This window comes from Sus scrofa, chromosome 9 (assembly GCF_054392235.1).
Source record: "Sus scrofa isolate SSC_HxYL_T2T_F1_AM1 chromosome 9, Sscrofa_HxYL_maternal_Yorkshire_Landrace_v2.0, whole genome shotgun sequence".
NCBI classification, from domain to species: Eukaryota; Metazoa; Chordata; class Mammalia; order Artiodactyla; family Suidae; genus Sus; species Sus scrofa.
This window is the reverse complement of record NC_139391.1, coordinates 37,759,167-37,778,939: the sequence shown is the minus strand read 5'-3', so window position 1 is coordinate 37,778,939 and position 19,773 is coordinate 37,759,167. Positions and strand designations below refer to the sequence as shown.

Here is a 19,773-nt window from a genome sequence, read left to right as displayed (position 1 = left end):
AGAAGCGGAACAAATAATTATAATTTTTTTGTGGAAAAAAGGGATTTTAAATAACCAAAATAATCTTAAGAAGAACAAAACAGGAGATATCATGTTCCCTGATTTCAAGCTATACTATCAAGCTACAGTAATCAAAACAGCATGGGTACTAGCATAAAACCAGATACATAAACAAATAAAACTGAATAGAGAATCCAGACATGAACTCACACTTATACGCACAATTAAACTATGACAAACGAGGCTAGAATATACAATATATACAACAAGGGAAAGACAGTTTCTTCAATAAACGGTGTTGGGAAAATTGGATATCTATATGCAAAACAATCAAACTGGACTACTTTCACACATCATACACAAGAACAGACTCACAATGGATTGAAGACTTACATGTAAAACCTGAAACCATAAAACTTTCAGAAGAAAACCTAGGCAGTATGCTCTGTGATGTTGGTCTTGGCACTATTTTTTTGGTTATGTCTCCTCATGCAAGGGGGAAAAAGGCAGAAATAAGCAAACAGAACTTAATCAAAGTAAAAAGCTTCAAAACAGTGAAGGAAACTATCAACAAAACTAAAAGGCCTCCTACTGAATGGGAGAATTCAAATGATATATCTAACAATCAATTAATATCCAAAATATAAAAAGAACACACACAACTCAGTATCAAAAAATCCCTCTGGGAGTTCCCATCTTGGCTCAGTGGAAACAAATCTGACTAGTATTTATGAGGACACAAGTTCAATTCCTGGCCCCGCTCAGTGGGTTAAGGATCCCAGTGTTGCTTGGACTGTGGTGTAGGTCACAGATGCAGCTCAGATCTGGCATTGCTGTGACTATGGCGTAGGCTAATGGCTACAGCTCTGATTCAACCTATAGCCTAGGAACCTCCACATGCTGTGGGTGTGGCCCTGAAAAAGACAATAAAGAAACAAACCAAAACCACTCTGATTAAAAAGTGGGAAAAGAAAGAAAAATAAGAAGAAAAAGAAGAGTTCTCACTGTGACTCAGCAGAAATCAATCTGACTAGCATCCATGAGGATGCAGGTTTGATCTCTGGCCTTGCTCAGGGGTTAAAGATCCAGCATTGCCATGAGCTGTAGTGTAAGTTGTAGACGCTGCTCAGATCCCGTGTTGCTGCGGCTGTGGTGTAGACCAGTGGCTACAGCTCCAATTCAACCCCTAGCCTGGGAACCTCCATATGCCTAGGGAGCAGCCCTAACAGTATAAAAAAGAAAAAGAGAAAGAGAAAAAAAGAAAAAGTGGGCAGAGGATCTGAATAGACATTTTTCCAAAGAAGACATATAGATAAAAGATCCTCAATATCATTAATCACCACAGAAATGCAAGTCAAAACCACAGTGAGATATCACCTCACACCTGTCATAACTGCTATTATAAAAAGTAAAGAAATAACAAGAGTCAAGGAGGAAAAGGAACCCCTGCACACTGTTGGTAATATAAATTGGTGCAGCCACTATGGAAAACAATATGGAGGCTCCTTGAAAAATTAAAATAGAACTACCATATAATCGGCAATTCCATTTCTGGCTAATTACTGAAAGAAAACAAAAACACATTAATTGGAAAATATGTATGCACCCTGATGCTCATTGTAGCATTATTTACAATAGCCAACATATGGAAGCAACCTAAGTTTTCATCAATATGAATAATTAAAGAAGATGTAGTGTATATATTCAATTGAATATTACTCAGCTATAAAAAGGTTAATGTCTTGCCATTTATGAAAACATGGATAGACCTAGAGGGCATATGCTAAGCTAAATAAATAAGAGAAAGACAAATACTGTAGGATTTCATTTATGTGTAGAACCTAAAAAAAAAAAAAAAAAAAAAAATTGAGTAAACATAACCAAACGGAGAGAGAGTCATAGACAAAGAACAAATTGGTGGTTGCCAGATGGGAGCAGGTGGGAGGAAAAGAGAAATAGTTTAGGGAGATTAAGATAAACAAACTTTCAGTTACAAAATAAATGTGTCTCAGGCATGAAATGGATAGTGTGGGGAACATAGTCAATAATTATGTAATATATTTGTATGGTGACACATGCCAACTAGACTAATAATGGTGATCATTTTGAAATGTATAATAACCAGGTACTAACTGTGTTGTAGGTCAGTTATACTTCAAAAACAAAACAAAGCAAAAAAAATAGATTAAGATATCAGATTTGTGGCTACTGGAGGTGGGGGGGATAAAGGGAGTATGCATTAGATGAAGGCAGTCAAAGGTACAAACTCCCAGTTATAAGATAAATAAGTACTCAGGAAATACAATATGACAAAGATAATTAATACTTATGTACATTACAAATGAAAGTTAAAAAAGTAAACCCTAAGAGTTCTCATGACACAAAAAAATTTCTTTCTGCTTCTTTAATGTTGGATCTATATGACCTATATGATATGATGAGTGTATACACTAAACCTATTGTGCTAATCATTTCATGATGTATGTAAAGCATTATGTTGTTCACCTTACCTTTGTACAGCGCTGTATGTCAAGTATTATCTCAATAAACTGGGAAAGGTCCACTTGTTTGATACTTATGTGGTCATACCAGCTTCTCTGTGGTTAGTAGTGTTTCATGATACAATGTTTTCCACCTTTTTATTTCCAATCTGTTTCTTTACATTTAAAACATTTTTCTTATAAAGCACAAATATTATTTTATTCAGCCTGATGGTCTCTTCCTTTTCATTAAAGTGTTAGTATATTTATACTTAATGTAAATATTGATATGGGAAGACTTAGGCCTCTTACCCTCCTGTTTAGTTTTTATTTGATCTATTTGAGTTTTGTTCCTGTTTCCCCTTTCCTGTCTTTTTAATACAGTAAAAAGTTTTATTGTATCTTTTTTTTACATTTCAGTTTTTAATGGTTGCTATAGATATTTCAGTAGGCACCTTTCAATGATTACAGTCTACCTTCAAATAATGTTATACTGCTTAAGAAGGTTGTAAGAAAAGCACTTTATATTTGATTTACTCTCCATTCCTTTTATGCTCTTGTTGTTTTCTACATGTTATAAACCCATAATATATTGTTTCTGTTTTAAATAGTCAGTAGGCTTTTAAAATACACTTTAAAATTAATTTTATATTTACCCTTTCTGGTGTTATCAATTCCATCTGACAGATCCTCACTTTCATCTGCTATCATTTCCCTTCAGACTTAAGAATATCTTGCTTTATAGCATTTCTTGTAATGAAGGTTTGCTGAAATGAATTTTCCCAATTTTTGTCTGTCTGATAACACCTGTATTTAATTTTTATTTTCATTTTCACTTTTGTATTTTGAAATAATTTTAGATTTACAGACGTTTCAAAAATAGGGCTGAGTTCACATATACAATTTACCCAGTTCCCCTGATGTTAACACTTACTGGAAAACCAGGAAATTACCATTTACACAAGACTATTAACTATATTATACTGTACTGTACTGTACCATACTGTACAGCGCACACATTATATTATAAACCAAACTCTATGCATTTTCAAATTTCATCTGTTTCCCCACTAGTGTCATTTTTTCCTGTCCAGATTTCAATCCCAGATTTCACACTGCATTCAATTTATGGAAATCCTCAGTCTCCTCCAATGAGTGACAGTTTCACCTTCTTTGAACTTTCATGAACTTGAGTGTTTATGAATACTAGTCAGTTATCTTGTAGAACATTTTATAATTTAGTTCTTTCAGGTGTTTTTTCATGAATAGACTGGAGTTACACATTTTTGTTAGGAATATAATAGCTGTGATACTCTGTCCCTATCTCAAGGATACCTGTCTAGGGCTCATTATTTTGGAGATTCACTGGAAGGACTCACAGAACTCTACATAAAGTTACACTCACAACTAAAACGTTATGGCAGAGAACACTATGCAGGAAAAGGATATATATATGCATGGACTAGAAAAGTACAAAGAACAAAGATGCACAGGCATGTCTTTTTCTAGCTATAAACTGCAAGGGCATGTGTGAGATGTCCTTGCCCAAAAACGCCAGCTTGAGTTTGGGGTCCAAAATTCTTAAAGGGAGCTGGTCACAAAGGTACATCTCTTCCATATGACCAGACCTTAAACCTGGTACTAGCAATATATCATGAATCTTCATTTTGACTTTAAACATACCAACAATTTATCTTCACCCACTGCTTTAGCATATAGAAAAGCTATAAACCCATAATGTTACCAAGCAATGTTTTGATCATTCCAGTAGTTTTCAGAATTTGACAAAGGGTCATCATTATGGCTACAGACACAAGTAAGAACTGAGAAAAACGGACTGGTTTTACTAACTCTACTCACAATCTTTCTAAGTTCATTAGATCGGGTGAGTAGACAAAGTTAATTTGCCTTAAACTACTAGTTTTATTAACTTTGGTCATTGAGTTAGGGTGGTATCTGCTGGGCTTTTATCTCAAAGAAAGGACAGCTTATGTTCACAAAAAAACCCATATGTGAATGCTCTGTTCATGGTAGCTTTATGCATAATAGCATTTCCTTTTTAATTGATAAATACAACTGGGAGAGATACTTTGAGGCTTTATTGATAGCCTGCTTCTCCTCAAATTTTTGCCTATTGATTTTAGCATATTCAAGTATTTGCCTAGTGGTTATTTTATATTCCTCAATTTCTTCTACTTGGACCTCCTCTGTAGAGAAGAGTTATCCCTCATCTTCCATTTGTATACTATTCATTAATTTGTATCAGTTTAGTCTCATGGATGTTTATTTTATTACATGGTTTGTAATCTAATACCCTTTACTTTGTTGTTCAAATTGTACTGGCCATTGGGAGCTCTTCCTGTTTGGCATTTGCGTTGTTTTGTCATTCCACCATTCTTTTTCTTTAAACTTTTAACTTGGAGATAATTTTAGATTTACATAAAGTTGTAAAAAAAAATAATAGAGGAATCTCATGTTCCTTTTATCCAGTTCTCCTCAGAGGGAGAGCTTGCAAAACTCGAGATAAATACCACAGTCATGATACTGAGAGTACAAGTCACCGATCTTATTCGTATTTCCCCACTTTAAGTATTTGTGTGTATATGTATTTAGTTCTATGCAATTTTATCATTTATATATTTACCACCAGAGTCAAGACACATAACAGTTTCAGTACCATAAGAATCCCTTGTATTTCCCTTTTTATAAACCCCCATCTACCATTCACTGCATTCTCTATCATAGTCTGTAACCCTGAGCACACAATAATCCACTTTTCATTTCTAAAACTTGTCATTTTGAAAATGTTATATAAATGGACTCATTTACATAACCTTTTAGGAATGCCTTTTGGGAATGGCTTCGTTTTGGGGGTTTTTGGGGTTTTTTTTTTTTTTCCACCTTTTTAGGGCCGCGGCTGTGGCATATGGAAGCTCCCAGGCTGTAGCCGCCAGCCTACGCTGCCACAGCCACAGCAACACGGGATCTGAGCCATGTCTGCGACCTATACCACAGCTCATGGCAACACCGGATCCCTAACCCATTGAGCAAGGCCAGGGATGGAACCTGCATCCTCAGGACTCCTGGAGTGGCTTCTTTTACCCAACATTATTTCCTGAAGATTAAGCTCAAATTTTGTATATACCATAATTCATTCTTTTTTGTTACTGAGCTGTATGCCATAGTATGGATCTACAATCAGCTTGTAACTCTTCACCCACTGAAGGACACTGAAGTTCTTTCCAGTTTGGGGCTATTATTAATAAAGTTACTATGAACATTCATGTATAGATGTTTGTGTGAATATAAATTTTTATTTCTCTTAAGAAATAAATGCCCACAGAGCAATGTCTGAGTCTTGTAACAATTACATACCTACTTTTATATAAGAAACTGTTGAAATGTTTTCCAGAATGGCCATACAGTTTTACATTTCTACCAGCAATACATGAGTGATTTAGTTTCTCTCCATACATTAAGTACTTCCTTGTATTCTGACATCACAAGATGTTTCAAGCTCATCTTGAATGTTCCATATTCCAGTCCAAGAATCAACTTCTTCTCCAGGAAGCTCTGGTTTCTTTTACTGAAAAATGGTATTTTTCTACATCTGGGCTCTAGGTATTCTTATTACTTCTACACCCTCTTAGAAGACAGAACTACAAAATATACGTAAGTACCCTAAATGGAGCACATATATGTATGTCTGTGGATGTATATGTATAAAATGTATATTCTAAAAATAAGGGTAGTATACTCTAGATATGCTTACATTTTGTATAAAATGTATATTCTAAAAATAAGGGTAGTATACTCTAGATATGCTTAAATTTTGCTTCTTTCACTCAAATATATCTTAGAAATAATTTCTAAACTGTTCATAGGGATCTACATTATTCTTTTTGACAACTATGTAATACTTCCTTATGTAAATAGGCTACTTATTCAACCACCACTCTCCTATGCATGGGCATTTATATTATTTCCAATATTTTGCTACTACAGACAATAGTGCAATGAATAGGCTTGTGCACGTGTTTTTTGTTTGTTTTAGGTTATCTTCAGGTTGTATTTCTAGAAGGGGGATTTATGGATCAGAGGTGAGGGAATATGTAGTTTTAGTAGGTATTGTCAAATCTTCTTTTGAAGGACTGAACAAGTTTAATTTCCATCAGCACTGTATGAACACTTGTTTCTCCACTATAAAACCACTAGTTTTATAGTGCCTCTTTCCCCATCCTCACTGGTAACCACTAGTTTCCTAATTAAAATTAAGGAAGAATTTTTATTTTGTCAGTATAAGAAGTCACTAATATTTTCTCAGTGTTCTTTTATTTGCATTTTCTCATTATGGGTGAGTTTGAGAGCTAATTTGTGTATCTTTGTTTGCAAATTATCTCTTCATGTTTCTGCTATTTTTCTACTAGGTTCTTAATCTACTGTCCCTCATTTTGTGTACAAACTTATTTTTTCTTTTATTGGCCTGGGATTTTGAGTTTTTAGATAGCATTTCCCTACACCAAGGTTAAATAAGAATTCATTTCTACTTTTTTCTAGTACTTGTAGCTCAGTCTTGTGTATGGTGTGAGATGTGAACCTAATTTTAACTTTGTGCAAATTGCTACCCACTTGTCCTAGAATCATTTATTTAAAAGTCTGTCTTTACTGCCAGTAATTTGGATCACATTCATTTTAAGATTTTTTTCTAGAAATAGAATTTTAACTTGACAGTATTTTTATTCTCAACTTCTGAAAAATGTAATTCCACTGCTTTCTGGTTTCTATCATTTATGGGAAAAAGTCATCTGTAATTAATTATCCTTCAGTGTACAGTATGTTTTATTTTCTCTGTTTTATTAATTAATTGCACTTTAAAAAAACAACCATTGGTTATGTGCTGACCTGTGGTTTTCTTTATATTTATACTTCTTGGAATTACTGGTCTTAAAATTTTGGTTTGATATTTACAATAAAAAGTTCTTAGCCATTACTTCTTCAAATAAATTGCTGCTTTCACTTCCAGGGGCTCCAGTTACATGCATGTATGACCTTGTAATATTATTCCAAAACACTTGGTCAGTTTATTTTTTTTCACTTTTTTCTTCTAATTATATGTCAGTTTACTTTTCTTGACATTTTATTTTCACTCATTCTTTCCTTTGTGTTGTATTTACCCTGCCCATTTAAAGAACTCCTTATTTTTTTCATTTAATGTTCACTTATAATATTTTCACAGTTTCCATGTCTCTACTGAAATTTCCTATCAGTTCACACATTTTGTCTACCTACACCACAATCCTTTAATATTTTTTTAAATTATGGGTATTTTTCTTTTTGTATAATGATTTTTTTCCATTACATAATTTTTAAAGATTATTTTCCATTTAAAGTTATTACAAAAGATTGACTGTATTCCCCATGTTGAACTATACATTCTTGGCCTATCTTACACCCAATAGTTTACATCTCCCAACCCATAGTGCCTCTTTCCCCATCCTCACTGGTAACCACTAGTTTGTCCTCTATGAATCTGTTTCTTTTTTTATATTCATTAATTTGTTGTATTTTTAGATTCCACACATAAGTGATATCATAAAATATTTGCCTTTCTCTGACATTTCATTTAGCATAATGTCCTCCAAGTCAATCTATGTTGTGGCAAGTGACAAAATTTCATTTTTTTATGGCTGTGTAGTATACCATATATATATATATATATATATATATATATATATATATATATATATATACATATATACACACCTCATCTATTCTTTATCCATTCATCTGTTGATGGACACATAGGTTGCTTCCATATATTGGCAATTTTAAATAATTACTATGAATAATAATGCTATGAACACTGGAATGCATCTATCTTTTCAAATTAGTGTTTTCATTTTTCACAGATATATACCTAGGAATGGAATGGCCAGGTCAGACGGTGGTTCTAATTTTAGTTTTTTGATACATCTCCATAATGTTTTCCACAGTGGCCACACTAATTTACCTTCCCACTAACAGTATATGAGAGTTTCCGTTTCTCCTCATCCTTGTTAATGCTTGTTATTTATATTCTTTTTAATAACAGCCATTCTGATAGGTGTGAGGTGATATATCATTGTTGGTTTGATTTACATTTCCTTGATGATTAGTGATGTCGAGCATCTTTGCATGTGTCCATTGGCCATCTGCATAATCACAGCAATATATTTTTGGATCTATCTTGTAAAGCAAAGGAAATAAAAGCAGAAATAAATAAATGGGACCTAATTAAACATAAAGCTTTTGCACAGAAAAATAAACCATTGATAAAACAAAAAGACAACAAACAGAATGGGAGAAAATATTTGCAAATGATACAACTAAAAAGGGATCAATATCCAACATATATAAACAGTCCATAAAATTCAACTTAAAAAATTGTTTTAAATGGACAGAAGAATTGAATGGACATTTTTCCAAAGAGGAAATGCAGATTTAGTTTTGCTCAGTTCTCCTTTGGCTTCATTTACTCAGTTCATCAGGGATTTCTTTTCTTGCATGACTTAAGATCCGAGCACTGGTAACTTTCCAGAGTTCTCATTATGATTTAAAGCTGAACCACCAGCTTCCTTAACTATAAAATATCTCTCTTTCTGCATTATAGCTGACTGCGAGCTTACTAAGTAACTGAGGAATTCTTATTGCTCTCTGGCAGCACTATCAGCTTTTAGTGCCTTGGGAATCTTTCCCATCCCTGCTTCTCTGACCCCAGTCTTTGGAGTAGAGATACACTGCCTTTGATGAAGGTCGTGAATGATTCAAAGAGGTTCCTCTCAGTTCTTCTGCCCTTCCTCCAAGCCTTTGGTAGATGAATTCCTAAATGGCCTCAGATGAATTTCTCTTAATTCTCATGCATTTCCCCTCTCTTATGGAGAGTGATTGACTTTTTTGTTAATTGAAGTATACTTGATTTTGATTTACAATGTTGTGTTAGTTTCTGGTGTACAGAAAAATGATTCATATATATATATATATATATATATCCACATTATATATTCAGTTTTATATATATATATATATATAATATTTTCCATATTCTTTTCCATTATAGTTTATTATAGTATATTGAATGTATTTCCATGTGATATACAGCTGAACTTTGTTATTTATCTATTTTATACATAGTAGTTTGTATATGCTAATCCCAAACTCCTGATTTGTCCTTTCTCTACCTCCTTTCCTTTCTGGTAACAATAACTTTGCTTTCTATGTCCATGACTCTGTTTCTGTTTTGTAAATAAGTTAAATATATGTATTTTTCATATTTTAGATTCCATATATAAGTGACATGGTATTTTTCTTCATCTTTCTAACTTACTTCACTTAGTATGATAATCTCCAGGTCCAAACTAGTTACTACAAATGGCATTATTTTTTTTTTATGGCTGATTAGTATTCCATTCATCTGTTAATGGACATTTAGATTGCTTCCAAATCTTGGCTATTGTAAATAATGCTGCTATAAACATTGGGGTGCATGTATATTTTCAAGTTAGAGTTTTCTACAGATATATGCCCAAGAGTGGGATTGCTAAATCATATGGCAACTCTATTTTTATTTTTTAAAGGAGCCTCCATACTGTTTTTCATGGTGACTGCACTAATTTACATCCCCATCAACAGTGTAGGAGGGTTCCCTTTTCTCTATGCCTTCTCCAGCATTTGTTATTTGTAGACTATTTAATGACGACCATTTTGACTAGTGTGGGATGGTACTTGATTGTAGTTTTGATTTGCATTTCTCTAATAATTACCTATATTGAGCATCTTTTCATGGGCCTATTGGTCATCTGTATATATTCTTTAGAGAAATATCTATTTAGATCTCCTGCCCATGTTTTGATTGAATTGGGTTTTTTTTTTTTTTTGCTATTGAATTGTATGAGCTGTTTGTATGTATATCTTAGAAATTGAGCCCTTGCTGTTTGAATTGTTTGCAAATATCTTCTCCCATTCCACAGGTTATCTTTTCATTTATGGTTTCCTTTCCTGTGCAAAAGCTTATAAGTTTGATTATGTCCCATTTGTTTATCTTTCATTTCTATTGTCTTGGGAAACTGACCCAAGAAAACATTGGTATGATTTATGTCTGAGAATGTTTTGCTTATGTTCTCTTATAGGAGTCTTGTGGTGTCATGTCTTATATTTAAGTCTTTAAACTATTTTGGGTTTATTTTTGTGTATGGTGTGAGGATATGCTCTAACTTCATTGATTTACATGCAGCTGTCCAGCTTTCCAAATACCACTTTCTGAAGAGACTGTCTTTTCTCCATTGTATATTCTCGTCTCCTTTGCCGAAGATTAATCAACCATAGGTGTGTGGGCTCTCTATTCTGTTCCATTTATACATATACCTGTTGTTGTTTTTTTTTTGCCAACTCCATGCTGTTTTTATTACTGTAGCTTTGTAGTGTTGTCTGAGGTCTCGGAAGGTTATGCCTTCAGCTTTGTTCTTTTCCCTCAGGATTATTTTGGCAACTGAGAGTCTTTCGTGGTTCCATACAAATTTTAGGATTTTTGTTCTAGTTCTGTGAAAAATGTCGTGGATAATTTGATAGGGATCACATGAAATCTAGAGATTGTTTTGGGTAGTATGGCCATTTTAACAATATTAATTTTTTCAATCCAAGAACAATGGAAATCTTTCCATTTCTTCAAATCATGTTCAATTTCTTTTTTTCTTTTTTTGCTTTTTAGGGCCACACTTGTGGCATATGGGGGTTCCCAGGCTAGGAGTCCAATCAGAGCTACAGCTGCCAGCCTATGCCACAGCCACAGCAATATGTGATCTGAGCCACATTTGTGACCTATACCACAGCTCACGGAAACACCAGATCCTTAACCAACTGAGTGAGGCCAGGGATCAAACCCATAACCTCATGGTTACTAGTTGAATTATTTTCTGCTGAGCCGCAATGGGAACTCGAAATTTCCCTTTTTATTTGGAGTAAATGCCCTGTGCTTCACAGGGTCTCTCTCTCAGTTCTCCTGTCCCATCTTCAGCCTTAAATTCACTATACCTGAAAACTTGATAAATTCCCAAGAGAAAGGGCTGGAGGGTAATTCAGACTCATTCAGTGGCCTGGGGCACCTTGAAATTCTAATCTGTCGTGATTATCTATGCTGTTAAGTTACTTAACATTGTGTCTTGTCTCTCCTTTTTCCTGTCTGTGGGAGGTTCCACATCCCATCATTCTAAGATGAGAACAGCCACAGTCCCCTCTCAATTTTGAAAGACTTATCATTTTCTGGAGATAATTAATTTAAATTTCTTGGCATCACATCATTAGTTTTTTGATGAATTAAAAAGAAAGTATGATTTTGTAGCTTATCCAGATTATTTTGGTTGTTCAGGTAAGAGTGATGGTCTCCTGTGTTTTCTACTTACCAGGTTGATCTTGTACCAAAGATATACCTCCCCGGAGAGATCCATGACTCACACATACTAGCATTTTGTCTCACAGTGAAGCATCAGGTATCATATCATAGGAAGGAATGAGGATTAATTTTAACATTAGTCACAAGTACTTAGAAATTCTCATTTATCTTTACATATGTACTGTAGATACTTTATTTACACATCTATTTTCTTGACATTTATATCTATAAACTTTCTCTGAGGGTTAATGTATACTGTATGTTCACTATTCAATGTGTGAAGTATCACCTCTTTTGAAAACTAATTCCTAATCCCTGTAATTAGTTTTGACTTTGCTTGAATTAGTGTTCATTAACTCTAGCCAATACTTACAACAGTATGTAATGACATTTTTATTCTTCTGAGATATATTTTTAGGTCTGCACTTCTATAGCCATGAAACTCTAACTAATTAAAATATTATCTGAATGTTTATATGTAATGGGACCACTCATATTTTCACAGATGGTTTCCCTCTATTGTCTATATTTGCCACTGGGCTGTGTAAAACTTGTGGTAGTGTTGTCTGAAGTCTTGGAAGGTTATGCCTCCAGCTTTGTTCTTTTCCCTCAGGATTGTTTTGGCAACTCAGAGACATAATACATGCATACCCATAGAAAAAATTCTCATATTCACTCTATATGAATTTCTTAGTTTCTTGAGATCAAGTGCAAAACAACAAAGAAGATCTCTCCTACTGGCCCTTTCTTCCAGGGTCTATAATGTAATGGACCTTCATAAAAGAATGCAAAAAATATTGCCTATATTAGTGGTATTTATGTATTGTTGTATCTCTAGAAAAGCTGTGACTGTGATTAATTCCAAAGGCTATTAAACCCCAAATCATTTATAGAGTCTTAAGTACATGCTGGATTCACATGCTCACATGCTGAATTCATATGAAATATTGACTCCCACACTGATTTACAAGAAAAGAGCACATTTACTGATTATCTACACTGCTTCATTTACTATGCCAGATATATATATATATTTTTTTTTTTTTTAAAGAATAAGACATAAGTCTTGCCTACAGGAATACTATAATTTGGTTAGAATGGAAATGGAAGAGATAAATTCCTTTGTACAATGAACAGTATGATAATGAGCTGCTTATCTCATTCTGTGCATTCATAGACAGCTGACAAATTTCACTCTGGATTCCACGGGGAAAAAAAAAAATGACTCTTCTCCTGTGAGGGTCTAATTCCTTCCTGAGATCTAGATATTCCCTTCTGACTTCTCAGAACTTTACTCCAGCACTTATCTCCATTCTCTCCCTTCTCTATAACCTCTCCTACTCTTGATATGTGCTTTACTCAGTCTATACAGATCTTTCAGGTTCTCATCACTAATCACAGGGAAGGCTGCAACAAGCTTCTAAGTCATCTCTTTGAATCAGGCATGATTTCCTGTGCAGCCAGTGCCATGCTTCTAAAATACAAATCTATACTGAAGGCAACATTCTGCATCTATTTACCCCAAGTGGATTAGCAATGGGATCCTGCTGTGTAGCACTGAGAACGCTGTCTAGTCACTTATGATGGAACATGTAATGTGAGAAAAAATAATGTATACATGTAAGTGTAACTGGGTCGCCATGCTGCACAGTTGAAAAAAAAATACATATATATATATATCTATATATATATATATATAAATGGTAAAAAAATAAGTAAAATTCAAAAAGCAAAAAAATAAAATAAAATAAAATACAAATCTGACTACATCACTTCCCTACTCAAAACTTTCAAATTCTTTATTGTCTAACTCTTTTGTGTGGCATACACAGTTCTTTATGATTTGACTCCATTTATCTTTCTAGTCCCATTTCCCACCATCTTTTTTTAAATTTTTTAAAATGTGTATTAAAATATAGTTGATTTACAGTGTTGTGTCAATTTCTGCTATACAGCATAGTGACCCAGTCATATTTATGTATACATTCTTGTTCTCATACTATCTTTCATCATGTTCTATCCTAAGAGATTGGATACAGTTCCCTGTGCTGTACAGTAGGACCTCATTGCTTATCCTTTCTAAATGTAATAGTTTGCATCTACCAACCCCAATCTCCCCACCCATCCCACTTCCCATCATCTTTTTTAAACAGCTTTACTGAGGTGTATGTGAATGTGGTACATATTTTAATGTGAATAATTTGCTGAGTTTGAACATACCCATAATGCCATCGCCACAATCAAGGTAGGAGACATAGTCAATATCTTCCAGAGTTTCCTTATTTCTTTGTTATGTATGTGTGGAAAGACCACTTGTAATGAGTTTTACCCACACTTGACATGAGTTCTCCCCTTACAAAAATTTCTGATGTGCATGATACATATTGTTATATGTAGGCTTTTTTTATACAGTGGATCTCTAGAACTTACTCATCTTGCACAACTGAAACTTGTCCAATGAATAACAACTTCCCATTTCCCCTACCTTTTCAACCCCTTGCAACCACTAGTGTATTCTCTATTTCTATGAGTTTGACTATTTTAGATCTGTCATATAAGTGAAATCATGCAGTATTTTTTCTTCTGTGACTGGTTTATTTCACTTAGCATAATGTCCTCCAGGTTCATCATATTGTTGCAAATGATAGGATCTCCTTCTTTTTTTTAAAGCTGAATATTATCCTATTATATGTGTATACCATATTTTCTTTCTCTATTATCTGTTCATATGATACACTGGCTGTTTCTATATCATGGCTATCGTGAATAGTGCTGCAATACACACTCCCCACCGTTTCTTTTTAATCTCCTCTCCTTACCCCTGCCTTGCACGCTACTTTTCATCACCAACTTACATCATAATTCCCTGTCTCCCAGAGTTTGTAAGAAATATACTTCTTTTCCATTACCACCTTCCTTTTTTATTATAGTTTTTACAATGTTCTATCAATTTCTGCTGTACCGCAAAGTGACCTAGTCATACATATACATCCTTTGTCTCATTTTATCTTCTATCGTGTTTTATCACAAGTGACCAGATGTAGTTCCCTGTGCTATACAGCAGGACCTCATTGCTTATCCACTCTAAGTGACCACCATCATAATCTGGTCCTTATTTATCTCATAATATTCACCCGAAGTACCATTTTCTCTAAGACGTCTTTTCCCAAACACTCTAACCACTTTCCCTCCTCTGTGGTCTCATAGCATCTTACATACACCTTAATAATAATGCCTATAGCACATTGTAAATGTCTGTTTCAGCATTTCTCTCCCTCTACGCTATAAACACCTTGAGGACTGAGACTGTATCTTTTCATTTTTCTATCTCTAAGACTTTTTACGGGAGCCTGTCACATAATAAAATCTCAATAGGTATTTGATAAATGACTAATTTAATTAGTTTCTACATTTTATCTGAATCTTATTCAGCTCTTTAAAAACCTTACTCTGTTGTATGAATAATGTACAATAGGGGGAGCAAGAGTGGCAGCCTTAATTACTCATCTGAAAAACAAAAATGATGGTCTATTTTATCCAACTGAATAGTTAGCAGTCACTCTTAAATCCATTGCTTAGGCAAACAGCTGTGTAAGAGGTATTAATCAGTTCTGCCATTGAGAAAACAACTCTAAGGCTAAGGTGGGAACAGCAATACCATTTGGCATCAGTAGCTTCAGATGCACACACATACACACACACATCAAGTTATCTGACACTGTACTAAACATCTATTTTGTCCCATGGTCTTCCTTCCTTCAACATATATTTATTGCTAATCTACAGAGTACTAGTGCTGTGCTAAGTGATGGGATAGAAAGATGAATAGACATAAATTCTACCATTGTGGGTGTAACTTCAAGGCTCTTAGAATGCCTTTCATAATACATAAAACATTTTGCTCCCACCTTTTTGGAAACTCAGAACAATGTTTTCTTCCCTGGAACCCTTGCCTGACTCTAAAGGAAAGGCGGGGGCCTCCGAGAATGACTACTTCTACTTGTAATTGGAATTATCAACTCACTTCTCTACTGCACTTGATTATCAGCTGCAAAAGAAATGTCTGTCTTTTTTGTTTTGTTTCCCTAGTGCTCAAACTGTGTTCAGTGAAAGGGAGGCACTAAATAAATATTTTTGAATAAAGAAGTGAGCAGATGATCACCTAGTATTAAGCAAGGCACCCACTGCCCTAAAAAGCACGTTTCATCCTCAATATCCAAAGTCTATGGTACAGTGTCCTGCTACTTTAAAGATGATTTCAAAAGGGAAATGTGTCACCTCAAAGGGAAAACAATGCCATTTTAACTCTTTGAAGCTGCAGCCATAACATGTTGTTTTTAATTTTTTTCCCTTAAAATACATAGCAGACTTAAGATTTCATGGCTGTTAATTTCCATATTAGGTGGTTATCAGGCTACCAAAGCCTGACATCCCATTATTACACCATTAATAACTATGCCATTGATTTATACATCATGTTAATGTACCCTCTTCATGGTAAGTTAATGTCCCTCAGAAAAAAGCTAAAAATAATGAATGTCGAATATACAGCAGAAACCATTTCCTAAGGAAGCCTATTGTGAGAAGGTAATAGGAGCCCACCATTCACTCTAGAAATTTAAATGCTAAATACTTGGGGGCAAAAAACCTTAAACTTCATAATAGAATCTTATTATCTAGCCTAGCATGTAGATAAGCTAAACAACGTTAGGTAGGCTGGATGCCAATCCTCCCTCTGTAAAGAATTATTTGCAAGATTAAGAAAACATGAAGCGCAGGAGTTTCCTTTTGGCTTAGCAGGTTAAGAACCTGACTAATATCCATGAAGATGCAGGTTCAATCCCTGGCCTTGTTCAGTGGGTTAGGGATCCAGTGTTGCCTGAGTTGTGGTGTACGTCACAGATGCAGTTAGAATCTGGCATTGCTGTGGCTGCAGAGTGTGCCGGCGGCTACAGCTCTGATTTGACCCCCAGCCTGGGAACTTCCGTATGCCACAGGTGTGATCATAAAAAGAAAAAAAAATATGAAGAACTGGGTAATACCAGGATATTGATTTTAAAACGTTAAATAAGCCGTATTTGGAAAAAGTATTTTAAATCAATATCTTTTATTAGAATTTTACTGCTATTAGCAAGGATCTTTAGGGATTAAAGAAACCATTAGTTATAGGACCTCTTTTGAAACAGAATCTGGTTAGGGATATCTAAATTGTTCACAAGCCCGCTTAGCCTAACAGACCTAAAGAACAAAGAGGTTAACAACTGTGTTGGAAAATGCTGTCCTCCTGCCTCAGTGTAGAGTAACTACAGAGCCATTCACATCAAAGCTCCCTGGGACTAGGGTTAAATGAGTCCAGATTCAGCTGAATCTACATCTCTGCTTAGCTACTTTCTCTGCCTTATTCTGCTTTCCTCACCCTTACAGGTTCACCTGAGGGTTCTCTCACAATTAATTCCTTGTACAAGAATGCCCATATCAGGTTCTGCTTCTAAGAAACAAGTCTGGAGACCAGGAGCAATGTGTTAACCCAAAGGGATCATGTTTCGCCCCCCCCCCCCAATCTCCACTTATTATATAGCAAGAAAATGGAATCTACAGATCTCTGTGTTTATCCAAGTATATTTTTTCTCTTTGGCTCTATTATGGCATATTAATGATAGCCAATATTTACTTTTATATGTGTAATGTTTTAGGAGCCCTGATAAGGGGTTTAGTCTTATGATATTTAACTCTCACAACAACTCTTTGAGGTAGGTTCCATTATTAACACTCCTGTTTTTTGTTTTGTTTTGTTTTGTCTTTTTTAGGGCTGCACTCGAGGCATATGGAAGTTCCCAGGCTAGGGTTGAATCACAAGTGTAGCTGCCAGCCTGCACAACAGCCACAGCAATGCCAGATCCGAGGTGCATCTCCGACCTACACCACAGCTCACGGCAATGCCAGATCCTTAATCCACTGAGCTGAACCCATATCCTCATGGATACTAGCCAGGCTCATTACCACTGAGCCATGACAGGAACTCCTTACCACTCCTGTTTTATAAATTAAAGGAACTATAACTGAGAAAGGTTATGTACTAATGTTCCTGGTCACACAGATGGCATGAATCAGAACTAGGATTTGGGGCATTCCTGTGGTGGCTCAGTGGTAACAAACCCAACTAGTATACATTAGGACATGGGCTTGATCCCAGGCCCTGCTCAGTGGGTTAAGGATCCAGTGTTGTCATGAGCTGTGGTGTAGGTTGCAGACTTGGCTTGGATCCGGCATTGCTGTGAACTGTGGTGTAGGCCAGCAACTACAGCTCTAATTTGATCCCTAGCCTGGGAATTTCTGTATGGTGTGGGTGCGGCCTTAAAAAGATACAAAAAAAAAAAAAAAAAAAGAAAAAAAAGAAAGGACTAGGATTTGGACCAAGCTCTGTGTTACATATATTAGATGTAATAGTATTAAAGGGCTCGCAGTACAGTTCTAAAGGAAAAGTTAACATTTGTGTTAAAGTAATGAACTAAACAAATATATTAATGTTAAATTATTCGTTTTAATGGATTTTAAAATTATCTTCCTTGGTACAGCAGCATAATTCTATTTCTCCAGAAAGCTAATCTTGGATAAAAATTGAATAACTTTTACCAGGAAAGGAAGACTTTAGGTGACTGGACTCTGTAGGAAATCACATATTGAAAATTGCATTGGCCTTTCCTTAGCAAATCTTTTGTGGGACTTGAGAAGATCTTTGTCTGTAACCCCTGGGGAATTATTCGGATGTCAAAGACAGAGGAGAACGGATCACTGAGGAGCTAAGGGATGATGCTGAGAGGAAAGCAGTGCCATTGCAAGGCTTTCACAGGGATTCTCATGGGCAATTATTTTGGATGTACTACACTTCAACCAAAGTCATAAGGCTAGAGACAGGCAAAGGTAAATGTACGAATAGTTGTAATGGCAATAGTATTAATAATTTACCTTGGGACGGTATTTTGATAAAGCTCTTTAGTATGTGTTTTCTCACTTGATCACACAATCAAGGACTCAGGGCAGAACTTTTGAACCTCTTTTGTAAAAAAGGATGCCTAACAGAACAGTGACTTCCTGAGCCTTATATAACAGGGAGGCAGTAAAACCAGGGTTCACACTCACGCCTCCTAATTCTTAATTCAGTGTTTTCTCATCACCCCATTTTGCTCACAACTGTATTAGCCATAAGTAAACAGAATAGTTATGCACATGAAGGAGAAGATTAAGAGAAAATGACTTTTCATAAAGAAGATGTGATGGGTCCAAGATTTTGTCCCTGGACCCAAAGTATATTGTGGCAATACAGACAGTCTGTCCAAAAACAGGCTGGTGGATTTTTCATAAACCCAGTGGAATCGCCTTCCCTCCCCAAGACTTTTATAGATACAGAGATGCTGTCCAAATGAGATCTGACAGCAAAATCAGAATCCCTAAGACTAGCAGGAAACTTATGAGATACCGGAGAGAGAGAGAGATGCATATACAAGTCTTCCTTGGTAACAGCCTTTGGGCACTATGTCCATCAAGAGGTTACACGCATAGGGACCTGGGGAGAGAGGAAGCAAACTACTGGAATACTTTGCGTTACCAACTGACCAAGAAGCAGGATAAGCATTGGTGGATTTTTTTTTTTTCCTAATCACTATAGCAGAAATGACTGATAAACTCTGATGTTAACAACATGATATACATCTTAGGAAATAGGGTTCAGTAGTGGCTTTGAGGTCCCACTTAGATCCTCCTTACCAGGCAGTGCCAGTGACCCTCAGCTATGGGGAATGTTAGCTGCCAACAGCTCACAGCTGCATCCTTCCACTGAGAACTGTCCTCAGCAAATGAAAGTCACCTCCC

General features: G+C 35.3%; 1 protein-coding gene across 15 annotated transcripts in view; it reads right to left on the bottom strand.

Annotated features, from left to right (window-relative positions):
• The window catches only part of LOC100511522 (uncharacterized), a 680,138-nt gene that overhangs the window by 327,768 nt on the left and 332,597 nt on the right, over positions 1-19,773 (bottom strand). The window lies entirely within an intron of this gene.